Source organism: Scyliorhinus torazame, chromosome 5 (genome assembly GCF_047496885.1).
Source record: "Scyliorhinus torazame isolate Kashiwa2021f chromosome 5, sScyTor2.1, whole genome shotgun sequence".
In the NCBI taxonomy this organism is placed as follows: Eukaryota; Metazoa; Chordata; class Chondrichthyes; order Carcharhiniformes; family Scyliorhinidae; genus Scyliorhinus; species Scyliorhinus torazame.
The window spans coordinates 174,790,487-174,806,368 of NC_092711.1; the positions used below are offsets into that span (position 1 = coordinate 174,790,487).

At 52.3% G+C, this 15,882-nt stretch overlaps 1 protein-coding gene and 1 pseudogene across 1 annotated transcript in view; one reads left to right on the forward strand and one right to left on the reverse strand.

Moving 5' to 3' along the window:
• LOC140422386 (uncharacterized) overlaps nucleotides 1-15,882 on the reverse strand; it is a 151,420-nt gene that overhangs the window by 110,065 nt on the left and 25,473 nt on the right. The gene's annotated exons all lie outside the window — the stretch shown is intronic.
• LOC140422397 (josephin-2 pseudogene) lies at nucleotides 6,776-13,800 on the forward strand (annotated as a pseudogene).

A 15,882-nucleotide genomic window follows, 5' to 3' on the forward strand; every position in this document is an offset into this window, starting at 1 on the left:
GGTTGTGGATTCAAATCCCAGTCCAAGGACCTGAGGACAAAAATCACATCCAACATTCCTCGTCTCAGCACTGAGGGAGTCTGCACTGTCAGAACAGCCTTCTTTCAAATAAGATGGTAAACTGAGGCCCTGTCTGCCCCTCTCAGGTGGATGTAAAAGTTCGCACAGCCACTATTTTGAAGAAGAGCAGGGGAGTTATCCCCACTGTCCTGGTCAATATTTATCCCAGTCAACATCATTTAAAACAGATCATCTGCTCATTATCACATTGCTGTGTGTGGGATCTTGTTGTGTGTAAATTAGCTGCTGCTTTTCCTACATTACAACAGGGTCTACACTTCAAAAGTACTTTATTGGCTGTAAAGCACTTTGGGACGTCCTGTGGTTGTGAAAGGCGCTATAGAAATGCAAGTTTTAAAATTGAAGATTTTGGTTTTCTGATCTTGTTATCTGGAACTTTATTGATTTCAGCCACCCCCAACTTACCATTTAACAAATTCACTTTGGTTCAGACAAGGCAATTAAGACAGAATTCTTTGTTATTAAAGTTACAAAGTTTATTCAAAGAAACTTTAAGACATTAACTTTTACAACTTCATGTGGGTGATCAGTCTGTATAAACGTAACCCACTCTGGCTCCTTCTTTGACAGTAATTCTTGTGGAATTCAGCCTCGGGAGTCTGGCTCCTTCTTTGACAGTAATTTCCTTGGAACCCGGCCTCGGGAATCTTCCGTACTTGGTCAACAAGGAAGACCTTCAGAACCTCTACTTTTATCCGCAAAGTGACCATTACCTCATGTTAGAGTTGGGCCTGTTGTAACATGACAATTGGTCAATTTGGTCAGTGGATTAATTTAATTGGATCCTAATTACTGACACCACCGTCTCATTATCTCAGACGGGAATACAATAGAACTGTTTCACACTATCCCTTTATCTGATTCTCTACAATCCCTTATTCAGACAGTTTCAAATGTTGAGGCTAATCAGAGGTTGAAGGTCTCCCTTACCAGTACATTTATCCTCATTGCACATATTTTACATACAGCAATTAAGCTTTTACATTTTTACAGCAAATAAAACTCAGTCTCTTCCTGTAACTACTGATTCATTATTGATTATTTAATTGTCGCTCATTACTGAATCAGTCATCTGTTACGGACTGGCAGCTAATTAATACAGTAATCTTTAATTAATACGTTTGGTTAATACAATATCCAGTGGTTGAAAAAGACTGTTTTATGGAAGACAATCACTTCCTTTCTGACTAACTTTGATTGGATTGAACAATGAGTCTTAGACTTGAGCCAGACTTTGGCAGAATATGATACCCTGTAGCTTCACAAAATTCTGGAACAATTTGTCACTTTAAACAATTTTGCCTCATTCAGCAGTTTCTAGAAACAGTTTGGTTTATCCAGAACGAATTTTCAAAATAAAGATCCAGTCAGGATTCAGAGTTTAACATGGCTTCCTTGACCTTGTTACTTATAACAGTCAAGATGGACAAGTGATTGATTTTTAAAACTAAATATTATTAATGAGGCATACCCAGAACTTCTGACTACACTTCAAAAGTACTTCAAAGGCTGTAAAAAGCTTTAGGAGATCGAGTGTTCACGAAAGGGGTTATAAAAATAGATACAGAATCCCTTGAGTGCAGGAGGAGGCCATTTAGCAAATAGAGTCGGCACCGCCTCTTCCAAAGAGCACTCTACCCATATACACTCACCCGTAACCGCATAACCTAATCTGCACATCCCTGGACACTGGGGGGCAATTTATCAGGGCTAATCCACCTAACCCATACATCTTAGGACTGTGGGAAGAAACCAGAGCACTCGGACGAAACCCACACAGACACAGGAGGGCGTACAAACTCCACACAGACAGTGACCATGGCCAGAATCGAACATGGGCCCCTGGTGCTGTGAGGCAACAGGGCCAACTACTGTGCCACTCAAATAAATGTAATTTATTTTTAGAACTAGTCCCCCAACCTTGGATATATCACACTTGGTCCACTCGCAAAGATCAATAAAGACTGAGTCTTGATTTTGTGCAACAACCATGTCTTTCTTTCCATTGCAAATCCCCTGTGAAAATCCAAACACAATGGGCGGGATTCTCCGCTCCCGCGACTAAGTGCCCACGCCGCCGTGAACGCCGTCGAGGTTCACGACGGCACGAAACGGCCCCGATCCCGACCGATTCAGGGCCTGAAAATGGGCTAGGATTGGGGCCGCGAGAAACTCGGGGGGCATGTCGCGAAAGCCGCGTCACCGCGCGACGCCCAAATGACGCGGCGCTGCGTCATAAATGGCGCGATCCGCGCACCGAGGACCTGGAGAAGAGATGGCTGAGCCCCGACGAGCCGCACCGAGGTTCCGGGCACGGACCTGGACACCCTGCTGGATGCGGTCGAGCAGAGAAGGGACATCCTCTGCCCAAGACGTGGGCATTGCCAGCCATCCAGCGCGGTGAGGTGCGGTTGGCGTGAGGTTGGCACCGCTGTGGGGCAGACCCCCCGGACGGGGGAGCAGTGTCGGAAGAAACTGCACGACCTCACTCGGGCTGCGAGGGTAAGTGCCATGAGGGTGTCCCCAGGGCCCCCCTCTCCCCCCCCCCCCCCGGCATGAGGGGGGGGGGGAGTGGGGTGGTGGGTGGTCGGGGGGGTTGGAGCATCAGGTGCAGTGGTGGGGGGTCAGGGGGGCGTTGGAGCATCAGGTGCAGTGGTGGGGGGGTCGGGGGGATTGGGGCATCGGGGGGGTTTGGGCGGGGTCAAGGTGCCCAACGCTTTACTCGACCCACATGAGCCCCGGGACCCCCCACCCCCCCCACCCCAGGACAAGACAGCTCACAACCAGCGTGAGTGTTTGAGAACCGGAGGGGGGTCCCCTGTGCTGCACCCCCTAAACGTTCACGAGCAGAGGGCCCTGGACCCCGCTGGGGGATCCGCCACCCGGGAGGTCGCGACACCCAGCTCGGAGGTGCAGAAGTGAGACAACCCTGCATGTCTTCACCCCCCCCCCAACCCGTCATAGTCTCCCTCACACATTGCCCACTGCAGCCTCGATCCCCTCCCCCCACACACTCATGCCACTGCACCCTCGCTCCCCTCCCCCCCTCACACTGGGCACCCACAACCACCATACACCCCCACCGTGTCTAACGAACCCCAAATCTTTATGTTCCCCAGGGCCAGTGCCGGGGGGGGGGGGGGGGGGGTTGCTGTGTGGTGCCCGTGTGCAGGAGTGACGGTGCACGTGGCAGTGTTCAGCGAATCCCACCCCCACAGTGCGTGAACCGTGTGGCCACCAACACGTCGCGTGCCCGCTGTCCGCGGCGGTGCTGTCGTGCAGCCTCCTGGACGTAACCAGCACGCGAACAGTGTCTGTGTCCTGCGCCCCTCCCCTCATCCTGATGCGCGCCATCATCCTCCTCCTCCACATCCTCCTCTTCCCCACCCCCCTCGTTTGCGTTACCTCCGGTGCCGTCGGGTCCTCCCTCCGACTCCTCCACCAGGTCATCTCCCCTCTGCATGGCAATGTTGTGCAGCGCACAGCAGACCACAACCATGCGACCGACCCTGTCGGGCCGGTACTGCAGGGCCCCTCCGAAGCGGTCCAGGCATCTGAATCGCATCTTCAGCAGGCCGAAGCACCGCTCCACCACACCCCAGGTTGCTGCATGTGCCTCATTGTATAGGCTCTCCGCGTTGGTCTGAGGCCTCCGTATTGGCGTCATCAGCCATGACCTCAACGGATAGCGCTTGTCGCCGAGCAACCAGCCCCTCAGCCGGGGGGGACATCCATCGAACATTGCGGGGATGAATGACTGTGCCAGAATGTAGGCGTCATGCACACTCCCGGGGTACTTTGCACACACGTGCATGATCTTCATGTGGGGGTCGCACACCACCTGAATGTTCATGGAGTACGCGCCCTTTCTGTTCATGAACACTTCCCTGTTGTCTGCAGGTGGGTGCATGGGGACGTGCACACCATCGATGACACCCTGGACCATCGGTATCCCGGCCACCTTGGCGAATCCACGTGCCCGTGCTTCCTGCTGTGCTCGGTCCTCGGGGAATTTTATGTACCTGTCCGCGATGGAGTACAAAGCGTCGGTGACGGCCCTGATGCACCTGTGGACCGATGCCTGTGATATTCCGGAGAGGTGCCCGCTCGGCGCCTGGAAGGAACCGGTCGCATAAAAGTTTAGGGCCACCGTCACCTTGACGGAGACTGGTAACGCATGTCCTCCACCAGTTCCAAGTGGTGCGAGGTGCGCCAAGAGGTGGCATATATGTGCGACCGTCTCCCTGCTGAACCGTAGTCTCCTCCTGCATGTGATGTCCGGTAGGGCCTCGAACGACATTCTGACACGGTACACCCTCGGCCTTGCTGGACGCCTGTGGCGCCCTGGCACCACCATCAGTGGATCCTCCTGTTCCTCCTCCTCCTCCCCAAGCACTTCCTCTGCATTCCTCGCCGTCAGGGGGTCAATGTTCCCCTCGGCATCTCCCTGTACATTCGGGTCGTGAGCGCCTGCGGCCTGCGCGGCGACGATGGGCCACTCCACGGCCATCCCCTCTGCTGCAGCAGCAACTGCTGCATCTGTAGCCACTGTGGGCCGTTTGACTCTACGCTGCCGGATGGCAAACTCCAGAGCTGCAGCTCCAACCACGGCAGTGAACATCGCTGTCTGGTTGGCATACATGGTGATCTGCAGGAGGGTGGAGGGGGCAGAGAAACAACATGTTACATGAAGGTTCTTCCACACCTCGCCAGCCGGGTTGCATGGGATACCTGTGTGCCCCGGTGGGATGGTCGCCCTGCAGATACTTTACGCAAAGAGTAGTGAGGCCGTGGAATGCCCTACCTGCTACAGTGGTGAACTCGCCAACATTGAGGGCATTTAAAAGTTTATTGGATAAACATATGGATGATAATGGCATAGTGTAGGTTGGATGGCTTTTGTTTCGGTGCAACATCGTGGGCCGAAGGGCCTGTACTGCGCTGTATTGTTCTATGTTCTATACGCACCCAGCCTAACATCTGGTCACTGTCTGCGTCCAACGGTCAGTTCACACCATACTCCTCACCAGTGTGCCAGTCGCCTGTGCCCATCAGCCACACGGCAACCTGCGGCCGTGGCCCCGTCACCGTCCTGCCATATCAGGGCGGCTGACATGTGACATCCGCGGATGGACGATACCATCCACACTCTCCCTCATCCCCCCTCCCACTTGCACACTCTCCCTCATCCCCCTCCCACCTGCACACTCTCCCTCATCCCCCCTCCCACCTGCACACTCTCCCTCATCCCCCCTCCCACCTGCACACTCTCCCTCATCCCCCTTCCCACCTGCACACTCTCCCTCATCCCCTTTCCACCTGCACACTCTCAATCATCCCCCTTCCCACCTGCACACTCTCCCTCATCCCCCTCCCACCTGCACACTCTCCCTCATCCCCCCTCCCACCTGCACACACTCCCTCATCCCCCCTCCCACCTGCACACTCTCCCTCATACCCCCTCCCACCTGCACACTCTCCCTCATCCCCCCTCCCACCTGCACACTCTCCGTCATCCCCCCTCCCACCTGCACACTCTCCCTCATCCCCCCTCCCACCTGCACACTCTCCCTCATCCCCCCCTCCCACCTGCACACTCTCCCTCATCCCCCCTCCCACCTGCACTCTCTCCCTCATCCCCCCTCCCACCTGCACACTCTCCCTCATCCCCCCTCCCTCCTGCACACTCTCCCTCATCCCCCCTTCCACCTGCACACTCTCCCTCATCCCCCTTCCCAACTGCACACACTCCCTCATCCCCCCTCCCACCTGCACACTCTCCCTCATCCCCCCCCTCCCACCTGCACACTCTCCCTCATCCCCCCGTTGGCCGCAGCCTTCTCGGGGAAGCCGACCCGGTCTCCAGGAGCTGCGGAACAGTCCGCTCACCTCCTCACTGGTCAGCGTCAGCCAGCACGACTGGCTGACGACTTTAAATAGCAGGTGTGAACGCCGATGGCGTGAACTGGGGTCACGCCGTCGGCCGATCCGGCCTGAGAATAGCGGGGGTGGCGGAGAATCGCCATTTTGGGTGTCTCGGGCGATTCTCCCGCCTGCACCGTGTGGAACTCGACGGGGACGTTCTTGCCGCTTGGGTGAATCGCGGGAGGGTGTCGGACCGGCGTCACGGGGAAATTTGGCGACCCAACCGGCGCGGGAGCAGAGAATCGCGCCCAAGGTATATAGTCAACATTTCCCCCTAAGGAAGAGGAGTCTAGAACTAGATGGCATAGGTTTAAGGTGAGAGGAGAGAGATACAAAAGAGACCAGAGGAGAAGTTCACACAGAGGGTGGTGAACATCTGGAACGGCTGCCAGAGGCAGTGGTAGAGACGGGTACAAATTTGTCCTTTAAAAAGCAGTTAGACAGTTACATGGGCAGGGTGGATATAGAGGGATATGGGCCAAATGCTGGCAAGTGGGACTAGCTTAGTGATAGAAACGGGGATTGAAGGTGAGAATGAGAAAATAAATGGAAAGGGGCAGAAAAGAAAGTGTTTTACTGACAGATGTTGGAGACAGGAAGAAGTTTTCAGTCTGTGTGAGGCCCCAGTTTTGCTCATTGTCCAGTTTCCACGTTCGAACAATGGGGGAGCTGATTGGATGGTGGAAGAGAGTCCTTCCGGTTCACCAACACTTCCCATTGGTCAACAACCTTCCTCCGCCTCACTCATTGTTCCCCCTTCTTGAGACAAGGTTTCCAGGCAACCGGCTGACTGCTCCGGCCAGAACAAGAAGCCTCTCGGTGATTTCCCCTCCCCCGGCCCGGGACTGAGCATGTCCGAGGGAGAAGAGAGACTGCGCATGTGCGAAGGAAAGCTCACCGCTAACCTTTCTGCTGAGGCGTTGACCAATGGGAAGGGTTGGATGACCGGAAGTACTCTGGTCCTCCAGGCAATCAGCGCGGGCTTTGTGTGAATGGAGCTTGAACATCACACAGACTGAAATGTCCTCCTGTCCGCAACATCTGTGAGTAAAACACTTTCTTTTTTTCCCCTTTTCCATTTATTTTCTCATTCTGACCTTCAATTGGTGACTTGCAGCAACTGAAGGGAAAGGAAGTGAATCCAGGGAGGGTGCAGACTCTGCAAAGCTTGGCCCAGTTCTCTCTCTCTCTTAAATACATTGACATCCTTTGCTCCCTCAGCTTCACACATTTATTTGTCGAGACTCTCTGAAGCTCAAATACGACAACTATAAACCATCCATGAGCCCTGCCCCTGACCAGCCTGTAATATAACAGGGGCCGGTTTAGCTCAAGTTGTTTGGACAGCTGGTTTGTGATGCAGAGGGAGGCTTCAATTCCCGGCTGAGGTTATTCATGAAGGCACCAGCTTCTCAACCTTGTATCGTGCCTGAGGTGTGTTGATCCTCAGGTTAAATCACCACCAGTCAGATATACCTCTCAATGGGGAAAGCAGCCTCTGGTCATCTGGGACCTTGGCGACTTTACCTTTAATCTAACAATTGAATCCACGCGACATAATCCTCACCCAATCCGAAGCCTCGAACTGTACGCACCAGATAATTCGACTCGAGCAAAAGCTTTCTCTGCATCGAAGGAGATCACCAGCCCACCCACTGTGTATTTCTGAAAAGCCTGAATCACATTCAGCAACCTTCCAACATTGTTACTGGAATGTCTTCCCCCATATAAACCCAGACTGGTCCCCCCGACCCGCACGATTGTTTGAAGGATGTCCTCCAGCCTTCTCGCCAAACTTTAGATCGTAATTTGAAGTCAAGGTTCAAAAGAGATATTGGCCAATAAGAGGCACCATCCTCTGGGTCCTTCAGAATCAAAGAGATAGTAGCCTCCCGAACAGTCGATGGCAGCATCCCTGAGTCAAAAGAGTGACAATACATACCCATCAAAGGGTCCAACAACAAATCCTCAAGCTCCCGATAAAACTCACACCCACAGCCATTCCGGTCCCGGTGCTTTACCCGGCTGCAGCTCCTTCATGGCCTTTGAAACCTCTTCCCCTGAAAGGGGAGCATTAAGAGGCTCACACTGGCTTTCTGAGGCCTCAGGGAAGAGAATAAATGCTCCATATCCAGCAACACTTCACCAGACTTCAGAGACTTTATAATCTTGCATAGAATTCCCCAAATCCCTGTTTATCTCCTCGCTCCTCACAACCCTTTTCCCTCCCCCAAGCCACACAGAGGGAATTGTTCCAATGTCGGCCTTTTTCTTTGTCAAACAGGTCATGTATTTGCTCGGTTTATTCCCAAAGTCGTACATCTGCCTCGCAAACCTTTCTCGACCTGCTGCATCAATAGGGAATCCAAAGCCACTCTTGTCTCATTAACCTCCTTCAGCAATAGCTTATTCGAGATCTCTTTATAATTCTGCTCGGCCTTCGTGAAACAAACCCCCAGACATTGCTGGTTCTTCAGCATTCGAGCATAAACTTTACATGTCTCCCATAAAATGGAGGGGGGAAATACCAGGGGTCGAGTTAACCCAAAGGAAGAACTCAAACTCGTTCTTAAAATGCTTAGTAAATGAAGTATCTCTTATCAGAGAGGCAGCAAACCTCCACATTCTCGACCTGTGGTGAACTCTCTAGTAGAATTCCAGAGAAACAGGGGGATGGTCCACAATCGATGGTCACTACGGTGCAAGAGGACACTAGGTGTAGGATCGTCCTTGACATAGAATCATAGAATTTACAGTGCAGAAGGAGGCCATTCGGCCATTCGAGTCTGCACCGGCTCTTGGAGAAGAGCACCCTACCCAAGGTCAACACCTCCACACCCTATCCCCATAACCCAGCAACCCCACCCAACACTAAGGGCAATTTTGGACATTAAGGGCAATTTATCATGGCCAATCCACCTAACCTGCACATCTTTGGACTGTGGGAGGAAACCGGAGCACCCGGAGGAAACCCACGCACACACGGGGAGGACGTGCAGACTCCGCACAGACAGTGACCCAAGCCAGAATCGAACCTGGGACCCTGGAGCTGTGAAGCAATTATGCTATCCACTATGCTACCATGCATTACGATAGCATAAAAATGTTGTTGATTCTAGTATGACATTGATTAGGGCTATAAGAATGTAAAATCTCCACCCCTCAGGTGCAACGTTCTCCAAACATCCACAGAACCCACCTTCTCACAAGTAAAGGCCGATGCCCTAGCTTGCAGGGTTGGGCGGGGGGGGGGGGGGGGGGGCTGTTCCTGGTAACCGGGAGTTTATCTTCCAGAGGATTTAAGTGGCAGTTGAAGTCGCCAACCATAAAAGACTTAGTTGAAGCTAACTCTGCAAAATGCACAAAGGCCTTAGTAATGAACTCCGGAGAGTAATTCAGGGATCCATAAACATTCATTATTGAAGCAACATCACCATGCACTGAACCTCTAATGATCACATATCTATCTCCTTTGTCCTTGGTGCAGGTTTCAACCTTAAAAGGGATATTTTTATTAATAAGGATTGCCACATCCCTGCTCCTTGATGAAAAGGAGATGAAAAAACCTGCCCCGCCCAATCCCGCCTCAATTTAAAGTGTTCCTCATCATCCAGATGAGTTTCCTGCAAAAAAGCTATGTCGACTTTCTCCTTAAGAAAGGAGAGGACAACCATAGATTTGAGCCAGGGAAGTGGGATTGGAAATTTTCGGAGATGGGATTGGAAAGGAATGAGGACACGAAAAGATTTATTTCTTGGGGGTCGTTTTGCGGGATTGAAGGAGCTGGTTGCGAAGTATGGGCTGGAGCAAGGGGAAATATTTAGATATATGCAGATTCGAGACTGCCAGAAAGTAGATACAGAGTTTCCCAGTAGAACCAGCTTCCACATTGCTGGAGGAGGTGCTGACGGCAGGGAGACTGGGGAAGGGATAGTATTGGTGGTTTACGGGGATATTTTGGAGGAGGAGAAGGCGCCTTGTGTATTGATGTTTGCCCTATGTATTGTTCTCATGGATGGAATGATCTATCTGAACTGTACACAGAACAATACTTTTCACTGTATCTCGGTACACGTGACAATAAACAAATCCAATCCTCACCATTGAGGTGATGGTATTTCTAATCAGTAAGGCTACTCCACCCCCTCTGCCATATTCTCCGTCCCTCCTGTAAACTTTATAACCGGTATATTTGTCCAGTCCAGACCATCCTGCTACTTGTTTTTGGAACTGTATTGAGTTCCCGAGGCCGTCCCCTCCCCCTCCATTTATTAGTTTAAAGTCCTTCTGACCTCCCTATTTATCCTTTCCACGAGGACACTGGTCCCAGATCGGTTCAGGTGGCGACTGTCCCAACGGTACAGATCCCTCCTGTCCCAATACTGATGCCAGTGCCCCATGAAATGGAACCCCTCGTTTCCGCACCACTCCTTTAGCCAAGTGTTTACTTCTGTAATTTTCTCATCCCTGTGCCAAATTTGTACGTGACTCGAGTAATAATCCAGAGATTATAACCCTTGAGAACCTGTTCTTTAATTTTGTGCCTCATTCCTGATATTCCCAAACAGGTCCTCTTTCCTAGTCTTGCCGATGTTGTTTGTCCCAATGTGGACCACAGCAACTGGATCCTCCCCCTCCCTCTCCAATATCCTTTCAAGCCAGTTAGAGATGCCCCTCACCCTGGCACCGGGCAGGCAACATACCATGTGTGACTCTCGGTCCTGCTTCCAAAGGATGTTATCAGTTCCCCTAATTATAGAATCCCCGACAACTACCACTTCCTCCCCCCCTTGAATGGCCTCCTGTACCAGGGTGCAGTGGTCAGCTAGCTCATCCTTCCTACAGTCACTGCTCCGATACCCTGCCCCTCCGAGTCCGCTCCCTGGAGACTCGGCTGTGAATCCCCGAGATAAGGTTTTTGTCCTCACAGCTCCGACACTCCGTCCCTCCGAGTCCACTCCCTGGAGACTAGGTATGGGGAATAGGTATTGTAGTCGAGGTATTGGGGAATGAGAGGAAGGAATGTTCCATAGAAACAAGAATTCTCTGTTCTGAATTTCTGTCCTGTACTGAGTGTTGACTTTTGTAAACTCCTTTTACAGATATTACAAGAGGAGGAATTACAGACACAAATCTCAATTATCACGTCTCGGTCTTACAGAGTCACTCAATACCTTGGGATCTGAGTATCATCGGACTTTGAACCTCGAAGGAGAAACGTTTGCCCGATCTGTCGGCATCAAAAGATTTTAAACATCAGTGTGACTGGAAAAGCACCGAGACACACACACCCGAGTGAGAGTGTTCCAGGGGACTGACTGTGGAAAGAGTCCAAGTCTCGGTCCTAGAGGAGCTCCCGCCGGTGGCCACTGTCTATGCCGATTTCGGGGGTTTCCCCGTTTTTTTGCTCCCCCCCCCCCCCCCACCTCCGATTTCTGGCAGCCTTTGGGGCTGTCCCGGGCGTCCAGCCGGGCCGGTTTCAGAACCGGCGAGGAACCCCACACGAGTGTCTGGCGGCCGGAGCTGAGGTGTCGGGCCCGGACGCACGCATTTGGAGCAACGGGGGCGGAGCCAAACTGAGGATGAGGCAGCAGGCCCGAAGCCAGGGCGCAATGTAGTGGAGATGTTCCACACCGGGTGGCTCCCGCCTAGAGTGTGTTTTTTTAAGAAGTCGGAAATCCGGTCCCAGGTGACGTTTTGAGGAATATTTTTAATAAATATTTTTGAAGACATTTTTTTTTTAGATTGAAGGAAGAAAAAGAAAAACAATAAGTCGTTAAAAGATAAAAAAGGGCTCTCCGTCCGGGCCTGGTCGGGAATGGCGCATCCTCGGGGTTGGCAGTGACTCACCCGGCGGCCTGTCCTCACTCTCCGGGTGTGGGGATGTCGGAGCCCCCCCCAGGTGTGGGGATGTCGGAGCCCCCCCCTCCGCTGTACCACGAGCGGCAGCGTCTGGAGCTCTGCGCCCTCCACACCCTCAACAACCTCCTGCAGCAGCCGCTCTTTACCCAGCAGCAGCTGGACGGGCTGAGCGGCCAGCTGGCTCCCGACTCACTGGTGAATCCACATCGCAGTTTGTTAGGAACTGGGAACTATGATGTCAACGTCCTCATGGCCGCCTTGCTAACTCAAGGTCTCGCTGCGATTTGGTGGGATAAACGCAAGTCGCTCAGCAGCTTGGTGCTGAGCCGGGTCCATGGCTTCATCCTCAACATTCCCTCCAACATGACGCTGGGCTTTGTCTCGCTCCCCATCCAGCGCAAGCACTGGGTGGCAGTCAGGCAAATCAACGGGGCCTACTACAACCTGGACTCCAAACTAAAGGCCCCGGTTCCAATCGGGAATGAAGAGGAACTGAGGAAGTTCCTGCAGGATCAGATCACCCAGGATCCCTGTGAGCTGCTGCTGGTGGTGCCGAGGGAGGTGGAGGAGGACGGAAGCTGGCTGCTCGCTCCCTGAACGCAAGACACGGGAGATCGGACAGCGGAAGCGGTGAGGGGGGAAAGTCTCGCCGCCGATGGCGGGCTGACTCAGACCTCCAGCTGTGACAGATTAAGCCAGCGTGCTGGGGAGGTGGAAAAAATAATTGGAAACTCTAAATTTATTTTTAAAAAGAATTTGAAATGTTTAAAAAGACAATATCAGCAGGACTGTTATTGAATCATTGCCTCTATCATTTCCTATATTGCTCCATCGTCACATAGTTTAAGTTCATTGACCTAACTGAAACAAACAGGAATGGGGTTTTAATACATAATATTATGCAATGTTGCTTGATGGTACAGTTAGAACTCAGCTCAATTCCTCGAGGTCACTCTCTCATTGGGAATATCACATCATTAAATAAAAGAATGACACCAATCACTGGGGGAAAAAAAAGATGCAAAAAGCAGCGGCGAAGGAGGAAACGTGGGTTCGCCGTCGAATGAGAGGACCAGCAAAAGCACTGACAAGATGGCAGATGCCGGACCGCAAGGTGGGGCCGCATTGCTTACGGTGGAACAGATGACCGAGGTGATGGCTGTGGAGCTGGAGAAGCAGTTTGCGAGGCACATGGAGGCTTTGAGGAAGGAGATGGCGGTCGCACTGAGATCATTGGTGGAGGAGGCAATTGCCCCGGTGAGGGTAGCTGTGGCAAAAAGACATCGGCCGAGGTGAGCGAGCAGGACAAGAAGATGAAGGGAGTGGAGGAGGCCATGTCGCAGCACAGCGACCAGCTCACCTCGATGTGGGACGATATGCGGAGGGTGGTGGAGGCTAACAGAGGACTCCGAGCAAATCTGAGAATTGTGGGCTTGCCCGAAGGGACAGAGGGCTCAAGGCCAACAGAGTACTTTGCTAAGGTGCTGGCGGAGTTGATGGGGGAGAGTGAGAACCCCTCCCGGTTTGAGCTGGACCGAGCTCATCGGTCGTTAAGGCCAAAGCCCAAAGTAAATGAACCGCCAGGAGCAGTAATTATCTGCTTCCATGAATACCACATGAAGGAGAAGGTGTTAAGCTGGGCGAAGCAGAAGCGCGAGGTGCAGTGGGATGGTGTGGAGTTTGGGTTTACCAGGACTTGACGGTGGAGTTGGCAAAGAGACGAGCGCCATTCGGCCGAGTAAAGGCAACATTTACAACAAGGGGGTGCGACTTGGTGTGGTATACCCGGCGAAGCGGAGGGTGACATATAACAGTGGAGGTGGTTGAGGCGTTCGTGCAGGCAGAAGGCTTGGGACAGACGTGAGGAGCGGAGCTGGAAGAGACTGTGGTTGGGGAGCTGGAAAATGTATAAATGCTATAACTTTCTTTTCATTGTCGTGTATTGTAATTTTCTTTTCTTCACATTGTTTCAGAGTTTTTATTGTTTGGGTTCATTGGCATTCTGTGTTGCGATGGTTATATGTTATTTCAATGAATTGTATGGGATGGATTGTTGTTTATCTCTGGGGCTGGGTGGGAGGTGACAGTATACCTTGGGGGGAGGAACCTGTGCAAGCTAACTAAAGTTGGCTAGTGAACGGAGGTGAGGTGAGAGGAGGGCTGCGGACATTGGAGCCTGGTTGGCAGGTTTTGATGGGCCTACGAGCCGAGCAAGGGGGGGATCAATACAGGGAGACTTTTTTTCGAGAGGAAGTGCGGGGGGGGGGGGGGGGTTCGATGTTAATAATGGATAGGGGTGGGTAAGGCTCATGGGGCAGGGCCCGGTGGTATGATGATGGTGGTTAAGAGGGGGGGGGAGTGAGAGACCCTCAGTTAGGATAGTCATGTGGAACGTGAGGGGGTTGGGAGGTCCAGTCAAGAGGTCAAGGGTGCTTGCGCATCTTAAAGGTTTGAAAGCTGATGTAGCAATGCTGCAGAAGACTCACTTGAGGGTGAAGGACCAGGTGAGACTTAAAAAGGGCTGGGTTAGTCAGATGTTTCACTCTGGATTTGACGGAAGGGCTCGAGGGATAGCGGTAATGGTCAGCAAAAGAGTACGCTTCCAGATGGAGAAGGTGGTTGCAGATCAGGGAGGTAGGTATGTGATTGTGACAGGGGCACTGGAGGGGAGGTTAGTGGCACTAGTAAGTGTATACGGTCCCAATTGGGACGATGTGGCATTCGCAAAGAAGGTGTTTGGGGCTGTCCCTGACTTGGACACACACGAACTGAGTGGGATTGGAACTTGGTGCAGGAGCCAAGGTTAGACAGGTCACGGCTGCGCTCTCTGGTCCCATCAGGGGGGGGGGGGGGGGGGGTGAAGGCGTTGGCTGGGCTAATGGTGGAAATGGGAGGGGTGGACCCGTGGAGGTTTCTGTGAGAATTTACGTTCCTTTTGCCCTCAGTCTGGTCTCAGTAATAGTACAGTACAACTGGAACGGTCGGTCATATAAGGGCCTGCACAGGGTTGGGGCTTGTAATAAGCCCTGTTTTAAGAGACGGAAGGCTTCGAGGGCCTCGGTGGCGAGAGTAAAAGTCCATTCCTTGCTGGTGTAAGGCTTAGTATAGACAGCGATGTTTGGTATCCACTGCCCGCAATAATTTACCATGCCCAGCCAGTGACGGACCTCCTTGGCTGTGGTAGGGGCGGGGAGTTGGCACATAGGTTCAATTTAACTGGTTTCGAGACTTCTTTCTGTGGCTGTGAGTAGGATTCCCAGGAACTTGACTTTTGTCTGGGCCACCAGTACCTGGGATTGTGAAACAACATAGCCCAGTGAGGATAGGTGATTTAATAATTGTATCACATCTTCCCTGTTACTGGGTTCATCGGGGCTGACTATCAACAGGTCATCTACGTACTGTACGAGAGTGGAACCATGTTTCAAACTCAGAGTCTGGAGTTGAGTCTGCAGACATCTGGAGAAAAGAATGGGTGAGTTAACAAATCCCTGTGGAAGTCGGGTCCAGGTATACTGCTGTCCATTGTAGGTGAAGGAAAACAAATACTGGCTTTCAAGCGCGAGTGGGAGAGCAATGAAAGCGTGTTGGAGGTTGACTATGGCGAAGACCCGGGCTCAGGCTGGGATTTGAGCCAGTATGTGGGCGGGATTAGGGACGAGGGCATGTAATGGCTGCGCGATGGCATTAATTGAACGCAAGTCCTGTACTAGCCGGTACTGGTCCGGTTTGCCTGGTTTGGACACCGCAAAGTATGGGTGTGTTACATTTTGATAGGCACGGGACCAGGATCCCCTGTTGCAACAGTCCTTGGGTTAATCTGGCTATAGACGGGATGGCTTGGGGTTTCAGGGGCTTTGTCGAATGGAGGGCGGAGTCACATGGTCCTTAATGGGTGTAACCTCCGCCTGTCCCACCTGTGACGGGTGATCCCCCCAAACCTGAGGGTTAACATATTCCAAAACGTCGCGCCCCAGATGATGCTGGAGTCGGGTGTTAACCGTCTCGGGCCTC